This window comes from Lynx canadensis, chromosome B2, assembly GCF_007474595.2.
Source record: "Lynx canadensis isolate LIC74 chromosome B2, mLynCan4.pri.v2, whole genome shotgun sequence".
Classification (NCBI taxonomy): Eukaryota; Metazoa; Chordata; class Mammalia; order Carnivora; family Felidae; genus Lynx; species Lynx canadensis.
This window is the reverse complement of record NC_044307.1, coordinates 130,629,393-130,642,996: the sequence shown is the minus strand read 5'-3', so window position 1 is coordinate 130,642,996 and position 13,604 is coordinate 130,629,393. Positions and strand designations below refer to the sequence as shown.

Below are 13,604 nucleotides of genomic sequence, written 5' to 3'. Positions count from 1 at the left end.
ATCAATGCAGGTTTTTCCATGTAAGTGACATCTACTTAATTGAAACTCTCCCTTCAAATGTGAAAGGTGCTCACTCATTTTTTTGTTGGAAATCCTCTTCTAACATGCATTGATAGGGGTGTCTAGGTGGTTCAGTCCACTGAGCATCTGACTTGGGCTTGGGTCATGAGGTCATGATCTCAGTTTGTGGGTTCAAGCCCCGCATCTGGCTCTTTGCTGATGTCTCAGAGCCTGGAGCCTGTTTGGGATTCTGTGTCTCCTGTCTCTCTACCCCTCCTCTACTTGCTCGCATGCGTGCTCGCGTGTGCGCACTCTCTCAAAAATAAATATACATTTGTAAAAAATGCATTGATGTATTTCATTCCTTAACGAGAGGATACTGGATACAATTTATTGATGACTCAGATTGTCATTATTAACATCTTTGAACTCTGTGGTGATACACTTTCATTTGTTTCCAAATGTTTCTCTTGCCTCAGGGTTAAAATGTCAAACCTTTCCTCAGATATTTCCATATATATACTGCCACTGATATTCCTCTCATTCCCTTTACAGGTTGTAGCAGAAATTTGGTAAGAAATTAGATAAAAGCCAAGCATTTAGCAACGGTAAGCTGCACGTGGGTCAGCAGCCCTCTGGAAGCAAACCTACTAAGTAAAGAAAGGAAGGAAAAACTAATGTCAGTGACAAACTGAGTGTCCAATATGAGTCAGTCTGTGTACCAGACAACTGATACGCAGTCCATCAACAATCTTCACAATAACTTTGTGAGGAAGGTAACAAAATTTTCAGTTGACTAGGAACTGGATCCCAGAAAAGTTAAGTTCCTTATCCAATTCAGCCCATCAGTAAGTTAAGAAGGCTGGGATTTAAGCCCACATCTGTCCAGATCCTATGTTCACGTTCTGTCCACTCAATCCTGTGCTGAAGCTGTGTGAAAACAAAGGAAGGGAAGGAAAAATAAGATAAAAACAGAGAGGGAGGCAAACCATAAGAGACTCTTAATACAGAGAACAACCTGAGGGTTCCTGAAGGCGGAGGGGGGTGGTTAAATGGGTGATGGGCATTAAGGATGAGAGCTGGGTATCATACGTAAGGGATGGATCACTGGGTTCTACTCCTGAGGCCAAGACTACACTGTATGTTAACTAACTTGAATTTAAATAAATAAATTAAAAGGGGTTGAGGGAGGGTATGTGATATAAGTGTTGTTAAGAAGAAACATTTGTCATCACTTGGACATTTCCCTCCCTGTAGACATCTCTCTCCACCTCCGCCAGCCAAGAGGCACAGAGTTGCTTATCCAGTTGGTGAATCTGGAAGGAGAAGCTGCCCATGGTAGCCCAAGCTTTTCTTCCTTCTTCCTTTTGAAAGTGGGCTTACCACCGAGAACCGAGAACTGGTGTTCTCTTTTGCTCTGCTCCTGGGTGGGAGTGCAGAGGTCAGCTGCTGCGGAGTGCAAGTCCATCTAATTCTAGGTTCAAGGACATACAGCAGAGTTCCCCACCAATGAAGCCACTTCCTCCAACCTGGTCTTTATTGATAACAGAAGTAACACTTTGGCCTCTGGGTGCTTTTTCCTTCTATTTCCATTGGTATGGAAATCAGATGGATAAAGGGAAGTGATGTGTGTTTCCTCCTCAATCAACCCCATAATTATGTCAGATAAAATCAGAGAAGCAGAAAAAGACTTTAGTGACTATCTTGCACCATACCTTAGTTTTAAAGATAAGGAAAGAAACGCTCATTGTATTTAAGTAACCTACAAATAATGGTGAAGAGATGGCTGTTAGCAAGGGGGGAAAACTCTTATGGAATAGACATTTCCATTGATAGCAAAAAGATTCTACCATATATAAAGCATTTTCATGAGCCTGGCATATACTGGAACCTCGATAAAGGAAACTTGATAAATAATTGCTATTAATTTTACTAATTTAATACCACATAGTCATCATTTCCATGATGTGATGACCGTCCGTTCACATGCTATTTTCTTGACCCGACCTCCCAAGTGCCCCATTCTTTCTCCAAATTTGTACATATTCTTTGTGGAAGATTGAAACAAAAATTCACTGCACATTCTGTGCAGCTCTTCCAGTCAAGACATATAGACTATTTCTCAACTCCTCAAATTTGTGGCTATGGGACTTGCTTTGGCCACTTGGACAAGAGCAAATATGATGATGTAAGTAGCGTCTTGGAAAGCATTGTGCAAAAGGGCTTTGCCATGGGGAGCCCCAGTGCAACACAGCAAAAACTACCTGATACAGAAACTGGTACCTAGAAGTAGCACACTGCGATAACAAAAACCTAAAACATTCAGCAATGGCTTTGGGACCAGACAGTGGGTGAAAAGCAGTGAGGTAGCATTTAGCAAAAACTGGGAAAATGGCATGCAAAATGTTAGTGGAGGTGGGGAAGGTGATGAGGAAACTGCAGCAGTCAGGGGAAAGACAGCACACATTACGACGTAGCAGCAAGACAATGGGCAAAGCCACTGTCTGTGGCAGCACAAAAGATCGAAAATGCACACAGTGAATGTTGGATCCAGCTGCAAAGCTCTCCAGGCAGAAGGCTGAAAATGTGCGTTGAGTGCTTCTAGCTGCATATAAGGTTCTGCAAGGGAGACATGAGCTTAAAAAAAAAAAACAAACCAAGAAAACAGAGTGATCTAATTAGTAAGCATTATGTAGAGAAAACAGAGAAGAGCCAGAATTCATGAGTTTGGAAAATAAAACCGTTTACCTCTAGTCTCTTCAGCTGGAAGAAAAGATTTTTATAGTAAGAAGTGGCTTCAGAGTAAAGACCTTTGTAAAATTTAATGTGGTGCCTAGAAGGCCTTCTCAGCTGGGCAAGAGAAGGGCTCTGAGACTCCCAAAGGTGTTATTACCTCATGGCAGCCTGACACTCAGCCCAAAGTAAACAGAGATCTGTGTTGAAAACAAATGGGGAAGTGGTTTTAGGGGCATGGACTCTATGGGATTCTTGGGAAATCCAGGTTGGTTTTGTTTTTTTTTTAACATTTATTTATTTTTGAGACAGAGTATGAGTGGGGAAGGTCAGAGAGAGAGAGGGAGACACAGAATGTAAAACAGACTCCAGGCTCTGAGCTGTCAGCACAGAGCCTGATGCAGGACTCGAACTCACAGACCACAAGATCATGACCTGAGCCGAAGTCAGACGCTTAACCGACTGAGCCACCCAGGCGCCCCATGGGAAATCCAGGTTTTAAAGAGAGTTTTACTGATAAATAACAGAAACAAGACAGAGATCATTCAGAGGAAAGAGGCCTCTGGGTGCCTGCTTTTCTATGAGCAGAAAGTAGGCTAAAGAATCTATTTAGAAGCAGAAATAAGCCATTTCTCATGGGAAAAGAGGAATGTTTCAGAAGGTGGAGCCAAGAGCAGGGGAGAAAATAGGTATCAGTGAACTAGTCCTGAGAAGCAGAACTGGGTCTTAATCAACCACCCCCTGGCCCAGGAATGGAGGGACCTAGCAACATGGACCCGGATAGAATTGCCGTGGAACTGCGATTGTTGTGTATCCTGTAAATGTGCTTCTGGTTTTCTTTTAATGGATTACGTATTTTGGTTGTCCTTTCCCTATTTCATCATTATAGGTTAGGTGTGTATGGGGAAACACTGAAAGAGCTGTACCTGCAGGGGTCCCATCTGTGTCCAGATTAATGCAGATCATGGATAAGCCTCGACTTAGAAGCTGATGCCATAATATGAGACTTCTGGGAATCCCAGGGTGAAGGGGAGCATAGGAGAAACGTGAACAAACTTTGCCAGAGGCAGACTACACATGATTGTACAAAAAGGGCCACAAATTCTTAGCTGTACTTCTCAGCAAGAAGTTGTGTCTATTTCTCTACCTTCTGAATGTGGACTTGGCCATAAGACTTGCTCTGATCAAGAAGACAGTAGAACGTGGCAAAGAGAAAGAATGAAATATGGCCCTTTGTAGCAACGTGGATGGAACTGGAGAGTGTGATGCTAAGTGCAATAAGCCATACAGAGAAAGACAGATACCGTATGTTTTCACTCTTATGTGGATCCTGAGAAACTTAACAGAAACCCATGGGGGAGGGGAAGGAAAAAAAAAAAGGTTAGAGTGGGAGAGAGTCAAAGCATAAGAGACTCTTAAAAACTGAGAACAAACTGAGGGTTGATGGGGGGTGGGAGGGAGGGGAGGGTGGGTGATGGGTATTGAGGAGGGCACCTATTGGGATGAGCACTGGGTGTTGTATGGAAACCAATTTGACAATAAACTTCATATATTGAAAAAAAAAAAAACTAAGAACAAACTGAGGGTTGATGGGGGGTGGGAGGGAGGGGAGGGTGGGTGATGGGTATTGAGGAGGGTACCTTTTGGAATGTGCACTGGGTGTTGTATGGAAACCAATTTGACAATAAATTTCATATATTGAAAAAAATAAAAAAAGAAATTAAGAAAGAAAGAAAGAAAGAAAGAAAGAAAGAAAGAAAGAAAGAAAAAGAAAGAGGACAGTAGAACAGTAGAAATCATGATGCAAACAGAGGCTTGAAGAGCACAGCACACTGGGGCTTGCCCTCTCTTGCTGTGGGGAACATGGAAGCCGCCACGTGGAGGCTCAGGCCAGCCTCCTGGAGGATGAGGACCACACGGAGAGAGAGGCAGCCCCCAGCTCACACACCACTGCCTCTATATGACTGAGCTCAGGTGACCGGAGTGAGAGAAACACCCAGGACTTACTCTCTGCCACACAGTGCTGTGGAAGCTTTATATGAATTATCTCATCTAATCCTATGACTGTAAGAAATCACAGTATGATTTGGGAGGTGGTTCGTTATACTGACAAACCATCTCTTCTTTCTTTTCATGTCAGACAGGTAATGTGCTGACGTCGTAACAAGGTTTAAGGGTGGCGCATGTCACAAAACAGCGTGAGCACCCAATCATCATGCTTATGACCTACAAGAGGATCTCAAACCACCTCTCCTCTAAAGAGAACCTAAGAGAATGACATGAATCCTGGATAAATCATAATTTTTAAAAAGCAAATGTTCAGGCATTAAAATGAAAGTTTGGGGGTGCCTGGGTGGCTCAGTTGGTTAAGCGTCCGACTTCAGCTCAGGTCATGATCTCACAGTTCGTGAGTTCGATCCCCACGTCTGGCTCTGCGCTGACAGCTCAGAGCCTGGAGCCTGCTTCGGATTCTGTGTCTCCCCCTCTCTCTGCCCCTTCCCTGCTCATGCTCTGTCTCTCTCTGTCTCAAAAATAAATAAACGTTAAACAAAAATTTAAAAATAAAATAAAATAAAATAAAATAAAATAAATTGAAAGTTTGTTGCTCTGAGTTTTAAAACACAAACATAAGTAGCATGGACCAACGGACTGTCCTGATGGTGTATGTCCCCTACTTGGTGATCGTGGCTCCCCTGCCTACTTGGATTTTAATGCAGTGCACATTTACAATATTCTGTTCATATTGTACACAGACATTAATATAAAGCATACCCAGAAAGGAGCATGTGTCTCTTACCATGTCTGAGGACAGCCTTTCTTTCCTTTTGAAGACTGTGGTCATAATCATAGTAAAGAGAGAGAGAAAAAAAAGATGCTAAAAAAAGGTTATCTCACACACAAGCAGCCTCTGCAAGAAAGGGCCTGCAGAAACCGTTTAGTAATGAAGGGTGCTAAGTAGGAGTTCTTGAACAGTGGGGGTAGGACAGTGCAAAGAGACCAGGCACTTTTAACCTTGGCTGAGTTTCAGTCTGATAAGAGATTCTGAGAACTTGAAGAGCCAGTTCTGAAATGGAGGTAGATGGTTTCAAGTGTATCACAAGTCTGCCATTCAGATTGCCAACATAAAGAACACTGGGCAGACAAAATGCCCCTTCCAAACATGACTTTACTCCCATTTCCCACACCTTCCTTTGTCATCTGGGACCGGAGACGTTTCTGGCTATCATGCTACAAAGAATAAAAATTAGTGCGATGTGATCGAGGTTTCTAAGGAGCATCAGAAACTGACGATGACCCTATTAATCTCTCAGCATGTTAAAGGCAATCAGTTTATTTCTTTTCAGAGTTGTAGAATCTGCTCCGAATTCCACAGACACTCAGGGAAATGTAGGAGACTGGCAATCCGCCTCTGGGTCTAGCCTGGACTGCCTCACTGCCTTCAGGATTCCCAGCAGTGAGAGAGGGCAACACCTAATAGATGAGTGCTTTTCAAACCTCCGCTTATGTCACATTTCTTCTCTCCACCTTATCTTCCCTTCTGCATGGGATGGTGGACAGAATTAAATGAGACAATCCACATAAAGCTCTTCAAAGAGTGCCCGGTCGAGTAAGCTCTCTGCATACGCTACTTGCTATTGTCTGTTCTGTGATTTTTAATTCACTCAAAAACCCAAAGGATGTTCAGCAACCATTAGTATAAACAGTGCATTTACTGATACAGTAGCAACAGTTTATTACCCATCTCGCCAACAGTCATAAGTAAACAATATCTGTGCATTACTGTGTTATTTGGGGTTTTAAATAATTTTTGTTGCAATTCTTTCACTGTAAAATCTCTTTTTTCTGAGTATGAAAGCAACACATGCTCTTTCTTTTAAAGAAGGAGGAGGAAGAGAAGTCAAATGATACAGAATGGAAATTTAAGAATTCATATCCTCTAATGCTACTTTATGTAACTCTATAAAATAACCAGGGATAAGTCTAAAACATTTTCTTCCAGACTCTTCTCTATTTATAGAGTTGTGAATACTTAAGATGCAGGCTTCAGCACTGACCCTGACCCTGTGACATATGCAATGGCTTCTTGCTAAACCGTAGGAGTGCCTGGGGTTTCTTCCCACCTGGGGCCTCCCTCAGGGATACAGGCCCACAGGCAGGTCCTGCTGTACTCTGTACCACCACCACTTCTGTGCAGGTGAAATCAGGAACAATGAAGACAACTTGGAAAGGGGAAGGAAGTTCTAAAAAGAAAGAGAATCCTCCTGTTTTGCTTTCACATTTAAGAGTCTCAAAATGGTTTCCCCAATTTCACATACCCCAGAGATTGTGAAAGAGTCTAGAGGTGACTAAGTCGGTCTGAGGACTGACATCTTCAAGATTTAGAGTTTATAAAGTCAGTGACCAGGTTTTCTTTTGGGAGCAGATTACCAATTAAAAATTTTTTTTAATGTATTTATTTGTTTATTTATTTTGAGAGACACACACATACAGAGCATGACCAGGGGAGGGGCAGAATCACAGCGGGAGACACAGATCCGAAGAAGGCTCCAGGCTCTGAGCTGTCAACACAGAGCCTGACATGGGGCTCAAACTCGTGAATCGGGAGATCATGACTTAAGCCAATGTTGGACGCTTAACTGACTGAGCCACCCAGGTGTTCCAGATTAACAATTTTAATTCAGTAAACATCCATCGAACATCTCCCTCATGTATGTCTCAGGAAGGTAAGCCCTATTCCCTACCCCACTAGTAAAATTTTGTTCTTAGTAGTGGTGGGCTTTGTTTTGCCTTTCAGTTGGATACAGGAACATGTAGGGAAAAGTCTGGCTCTTCAGCTCACTGATATGAGTCCTGACGGCAAATGTGGTGTGGGAGAGAGGGTACTCAGCCAACTGTCAGAGGACTTATGCCAACTTCCATCCCCAGCTGTATAAAGTTGAGCAAAACATCTCATGACTCCCAGTGTCAGGTTCCTCACCTATAAAATGGTTATGACACCACCTGCCTCATAAGGGTCTTTGTGGGGGGAGGGAATCATTAAATGATGTAAATAATACATGCAAAATCACTCTATAAATTTTAAACTATTTTACAAACATGGTATTAGACATTATTATTTTGCATCATTGCCATGCATAGTTTATTTCACCAGATTATTTATTCAAAATACTATAAGTACTACTCCTTAGAAAACATATACAGACCACGTGATCTAAAACCATCCTATAAAACCACACAACTATTCTATCACCAGTTTCTGTATTATTCTGATTACTCAGGAGATAGAATATTAATGCCCTAATTTTACTCAGAACCACAAGAAAGTATGAATTAGATGTTTTTCTTTTTTATTTTTAATATTTATTTTTGAGAGAGAGAGAGAGAGAGGCAGAGCACAAGCAAAGGAGGGGCAGAGAGAGCAAGGGACACACAGAATCCAAGCAGGCTCCTGGCTCTGAGCTGTCAGCATAGTGCCTGACCTGGGGCTCGAACTCACAGACTGAGAGATCATGACCTGAGCCGAAGTCAGACGCTTAACCAACTGAGCCACCCAGGCACCCCAGATGTTTTTCATTCACTGTATGAAGGAGGGCCAAGGAAACAAACTCATTTACAATGAAAGTTTTTATTTCATGGTGAGTATCTTACATTTTGCCTATCAAAGAAGACAAACAGCGGCTCCTTGCAAAACAAAACTAACAAAATAAAAAGCAGGATCTGATCAAATTTCTTACACATTTACCCCAATATAAACTCTTCCACAAAAAAGCCATGCTGCTTATTGCTACGTAGAATCAACAGCTAAAGGTGTTGACCTTTTAATATTAACAGAATTTAAAGTTTCCCTTATTTCAGAGCTTCTATTTTGGATAAAAGGAAAGTTGAATCTTTACAGTGATATTGGTAACAGTCATAATTGGAATCAAGAGATAAACTCCTACCTGCCCAAAATTGCAGAAAATTCTATACTGAAGAATAACTGGATCTATTCTCCTATGCACAGACTGTCAATACCCACGTAGAATAATTTCAACAACCATAAAATGCGTAGAATTTTAAATATCCTAACTTTCTGTTGAGCATTCATGATAATTCGATTTTAACATTATAATAAAATATCTCAATCTTATTAGCTAAAATACATATGTCAGCATACAAACGATGGCATGTTAGGCTTATTTTATTTGTGTGAAACAAGTCGGGCATCCTGTTAGCTAGCTTTTAAGTAACATTCATAAAATAGGCTATGATTGCTGTTCTTGTGCACATCAATCAAGACACGTGCGTTTGCATGGGCTACTGTGACAGACTTACACGTTTCTTCAACAAGTGTTTAGTGAGCACCTACTATGTGCCAGGCAATATGAGAGGACAAGGTTAGCCCAATGAGCAAAAGAGATGTGGTCTCAGTTCCTTAAAAGTATTTTTTTTTTTAAATTTTTCTTTCAACGTTTATTTATTTTTGTGACAGAGAGAGACAGAGCATGAACGGGGGAGGAGCAGAGAGAGAGGGAGACACAGAATCGGAAACAGGCTCCAGGCTCTAAGCCATCAGCCCAGAGCCTGACGCGGGGCTCGAACTCCCGGACCGCGAGATCGTGACCTGGCTGAAGTCGGACGCTTAACCGACTGCGCCACCCAGACGCCCTAAAAGTATTTTTTAAGATAAGCAACAACGGCAACATAAAAAGCTTATAGAAAGCACTTTTAAAGAAAGACATGAAAATCCAGACATGTGAAATAGACCCCTGAAATATTTAAAGCTGAAACCAAAACTGACTTAGGCAACTTCCTGATTTTTGACACATTTAAAGACAGGACTATGAAGATGATAAGGGAGACACGTCTTCAGTTTTCTGTGCGATGACAAAAATTTTCTTAGTTTCAACACTTGGTATCAACTATGACACAAAGATATAATAGCTGTACATTTAAAAGAGGTTGCAAAGTCAAATAAGCCTGCACTGGACTCCCAGCTCTAAGCAAATTGGAATAACACCAGCAATCTCAAGGAGCACTCGGTAAGATGCCTGACACACAGTGAGTGAATTCTCAACCAAGGCAATGCTTAGGCTTTTACTCCTGGTGGGGAACATACATGCTTTCCATGAACATCAACAGTAAAATTTGTAGATGAGAACTGAGATGTTTGCTTTTAACTTATTGCGGCCTAAAGAAACTACACTATGGCCATTTTATCCTGTCCTCCTTCTAGACATGCTCTCCAATCAGAGATGACCCTTGCCCCTCCCCATCCCCTATGCAAATCCAAACTTGCCCACTTAAACAGCCCAGTCTTATGTTCCAGTCTATATTTTTTAAGGCAAAGGTAGCTATTTTGATGAATATATCTGCTGTTAACTGCTTTTAGCTTAATATACCACTTATTCCAGAAAACACATTTCTATTTTCAAAGATGACCCCTATATTCTGGATAAAATGGCAAAGTAAACATTATTTCTGCTCCTTTCCAAAATCCTACCCAAACAACTTATACAAAGGCATACACTGACAAGGAAAAAGATCAGAGAGAACAGAGCAACAATAAAATTCTGGAAATTGTAAAGCAAGTGGACAAGGGATTACTAACCTAGCAAGGAGTTAAAACATCGAATCTTAAGCTAACAGTAGAGAATGCCAAGAAACAACCTAAATTACACCATTTGATAAATACCCAGGAATCAGAATTAAAGCCTGAGTACCTGTGAAAAAGGAGGTGATGGTGGGGGCTAAAAACAGAGTTTGGTTAAAGCCTTTTTAAGAAGGGAGAGGACCTATCATCCTTTGTCCTTCCTTAGCAGGTCATTAGACAGGCTAGACTCTGAATCTATACCAGGTGAGAGGTACTTTATCTGTAAAGAGGAGGATGAGATTAATGTTTTTATATGGAATGTGGACCTCCAAGTCCTCTTCCTTCACCTACTGTCCAGCACACGGACCCATATCATAGCAGGAGGATGAAAAACTTTTTTCCATAAAGTACAAAAGAAGAAACAGGGGTGCCTGGGTGACTCAAGTCAGTTAAGCATCTGACTCTTGATTTTGGCTCAGGTCATGATCTCATGGTCATGAGTTCAAGCCCTATGTCGGGCTTCACACTGAGCGTGGAGCCTGCTTGGGGCTCGCTCTCTCTCTCTCTCTCTCTCTCTCTCTCTCTCTTTCTCTCTGTCTCTGTCTCTGTCTCTGCCACTCTCCCCACTGCCTGAAAAAATAAACAAACATTTTTTTTAAAAAGAAGAAAGAAAGAGGTGAAAAACAATTTAAAAAAGGAATTTGGAAGTCCAGTACTTTAAATTCAAATTCTGAATAACAGAAATTTCAGAGAGAAGACATCATACTGTGGTGGTTGGGGGTAGGGGTAATAGAAACAGATCACCTACAAAGTATCTAAGGTCAAAAAAGCTTTGGACTTCTAAACAGCAACGCTGGAAACTAAAAAATAATGGAACAGTACCTTTAAACTTTTGGGGAAAATGTATTTTCAAACCAGAATTCTATACTCAAGCCAAATCATCAATCAAATATGAGGTAGAATAAAGACATTTTTTTGGATATACAAAGTCTTAAAAAAATATTTCCTATATTGGGGCGCCTGGGTGGCTCAGTTGGTTGAGCGGCCGATTTCAGCTCAGGTCACGATCTCGCGGTCTGTGAGTTCGAGCCCCGTGTCGGGCTCTGGGCTGATGGCTCAGAGCCTGGATGCCTGCTTCCAATTCTGTGTCTCCCTCTCTCTCTGCCCCTCCCCCATTCATGCTCTGTCTCTCTCTGTCTCAAAAATAAATAAAAGTTAAAAAATATATATTTCCTATAATCTTTCTCAGAAAGAGACAGGGAAATGCCTTACAACAAAACAAGGAAGTCAAGCGAAAAAGATACAGACTCTAGAATCCTAACCTGAAATTCAACAGAGGAGAGAGGCAGAGAGCACCCCCGGATAACAGCAAAGGGAAATTCTGTGATGACAGCTGTGCGCTGGACTGGGAGGCCATCTGTCTAGACTAGGTATAGTAGGCTATAGGAGAGATTTCTTCAGAAACATGAAACTCAGAATTCCTGATGGGCCCAAATTTCTTGGGAGGAGATTTAGACAATTTGGGATTGAATAGGTTGTAAGTATAAATTAAACTACCAACAACAACCCCAAACAATTATGTAGTTATAGGAGAGTAATCCTGATATAAAACATGGATCTGCTGTAATTGGTATTTCCATAACCACAAGCATATAATCGTTACATATTGATGTAACTCAAATTAGGATTCAGCTGTACTGGGAGGATGAATACAGTTCTTGAAGGAACAAGAGTGGTGCCTGTCTCTGGCAGCAAGGGCTGAAAATGAGCTAAATCATCACCTTCTGCACAAGGAAATCAATAGATGATGCCCAAAACGGAAAAATCAAGAAATAGTAATAGAAGCATGTTATTTAGAGATACAAATATAAACACCAAAAGAATAAGTAAACGTAGTTGAAAGTGGTTGCCTTTGGGGAGAGGGAAATAAATGAAATAGAAAGGGACAGACTTTTTTTTTTTTTATCAGACTTTCATTTTTCATTACTCTTCAATTATGTGTGCATGTTTGATACAATTAAAAACTAGAGAAAGGAAAGAAGGAAGGAAGGAAGGAAGGAAGGAAGGAAGGAAGGAAGGAAGGAAGGAAGGAAGAGAAGCAAGCAGGAAAAAAGAACGATACAGGCTTTCTGGAAATCCAAAACACCACCTATAGGGCAATGCTGTGAATTCTGGCAGCAGGTAACCAGGAGCTCTCCATCCTTCCTGCGTACTTCTTTCTCCCTGTCTTTCTCACACAACCACCTCTTTACAGATTCCACTTGAGAATGAGCACTTAGACACATGTATTAGTGGAATCTGGAATTCCCCCCAAGTTAATTTTTTGATTGCACTAAATCCAAAATTCTGACCAAGGTTTAAAAAAAATTCTAAAAAATAAAATGATCCTTAAATAAAGTTCAAATAATAAACGATTAAAGTTTTTTATAAATTGAAAAGAATATAGCACTGGTAAAAAGAGGAAAGCTCTTGCTGATATTACCACTTGCATAAGACCATAGTTAAAAGCATAATAATTTTGCAAACACAAAAATTAGATTAATGGACATGAATACAACACTAAGAAATAGACCAATTTTATACAAAATCTTGGTATATGGAAAGAAGCCATCAAGAAATAATAGTGGAGGGAAAAAAAATAAGCAACTAGGCTGGTATAATTGACTAGTAAGAATTGATTCCTCTCTTAATTGGGTGATGGTCATTGAGGAGAGCACTTATTGGGATGAGCACTGGGTGTTATATGTAAGCCAACTTGACAATAAATTATATTCATACAAAAAAAGAATTTATTCCTCTCTAATACTTACTGGAGACCCTACGATACACCTTAGGGACATTAAAGAATTAAAAATGCAAAATCAATAACAGAAACACTAACAGAAAGTGAAGTTGAATATCAGTACTCTGGGAAAATGATAATTTTCTTTTTTTTTAATTTCTTTTTTTAAAGTTTATTTTATTTATTTATTTTGAGAGAGAGAGAGGGAGAGAGCAGAGAGAACATACATGCAAGGGAGAGGCAGAGAGAGAGAGAGAGAGAGAGAGAGAGAGAGAGAGAGAATCCCAAGCAGGTTCTGCACTGTCAGCACAGAGACTGACTCGAAGCTCAGTCTCACAAATTGTGAGATCATGGCCTGAGCCCAAATCAAGAGTCGGATGCTCAACCGACTGAGCCACCCAGGCGCCCTGAAAATGATAACTTTCCATGAGATGTGAGGCTATGGAAGAAATCTCAGAGAAAAAGATAACCAAATTTGACTAAATAAAATGTGAAATCTCTCTGCAACAAAAAGGA

The 13,604-nt window shown here is 40.8% G+C and overlaps 1 protein-coding gene and 1 non-coding gene across 9 annotated transcripts in view; both read right to left on the bottom strand.

Annotated features, from left to right (window-relative positions):
• STX11 (syntaxin 11) overlaps positions 1 to 13,604 on the bottom strand; it is a 54,875-nt gene that overhangs the window by 20,345 nt on the left and 20,926 nt on the right. The window contains exons 1-2 of one of the 8 annotated variants that reach the window (XM_030316521.1): positions 7,265 to 7,269; positions 1,559 to 1,564 (exon numbers count right to left, since the gene is read on the bottom strand). The exons of 6 other annotated variants lie outside the window; for them this stretch is intronic. The gene's annotated coding sequence lies outside the window, so the exon portion shown is untranslated. Of the gene's footprint in view, positions 1 to 1,558; positions 1,565 to 7,264; positions 7,270 to 13,604 lie in introns of those variants that run through there. One more of the 8 variants, XM_030316520.1, reaches the window with a different exon arrangement.
• Positions 4,868 to 4,971, bottom strand: LOC115515165. The gene has a single exon (XR_003969216.1). It is a non-coding gene; the product is annotated as a small nucleolar RNA U13 (small nucleolar RNA).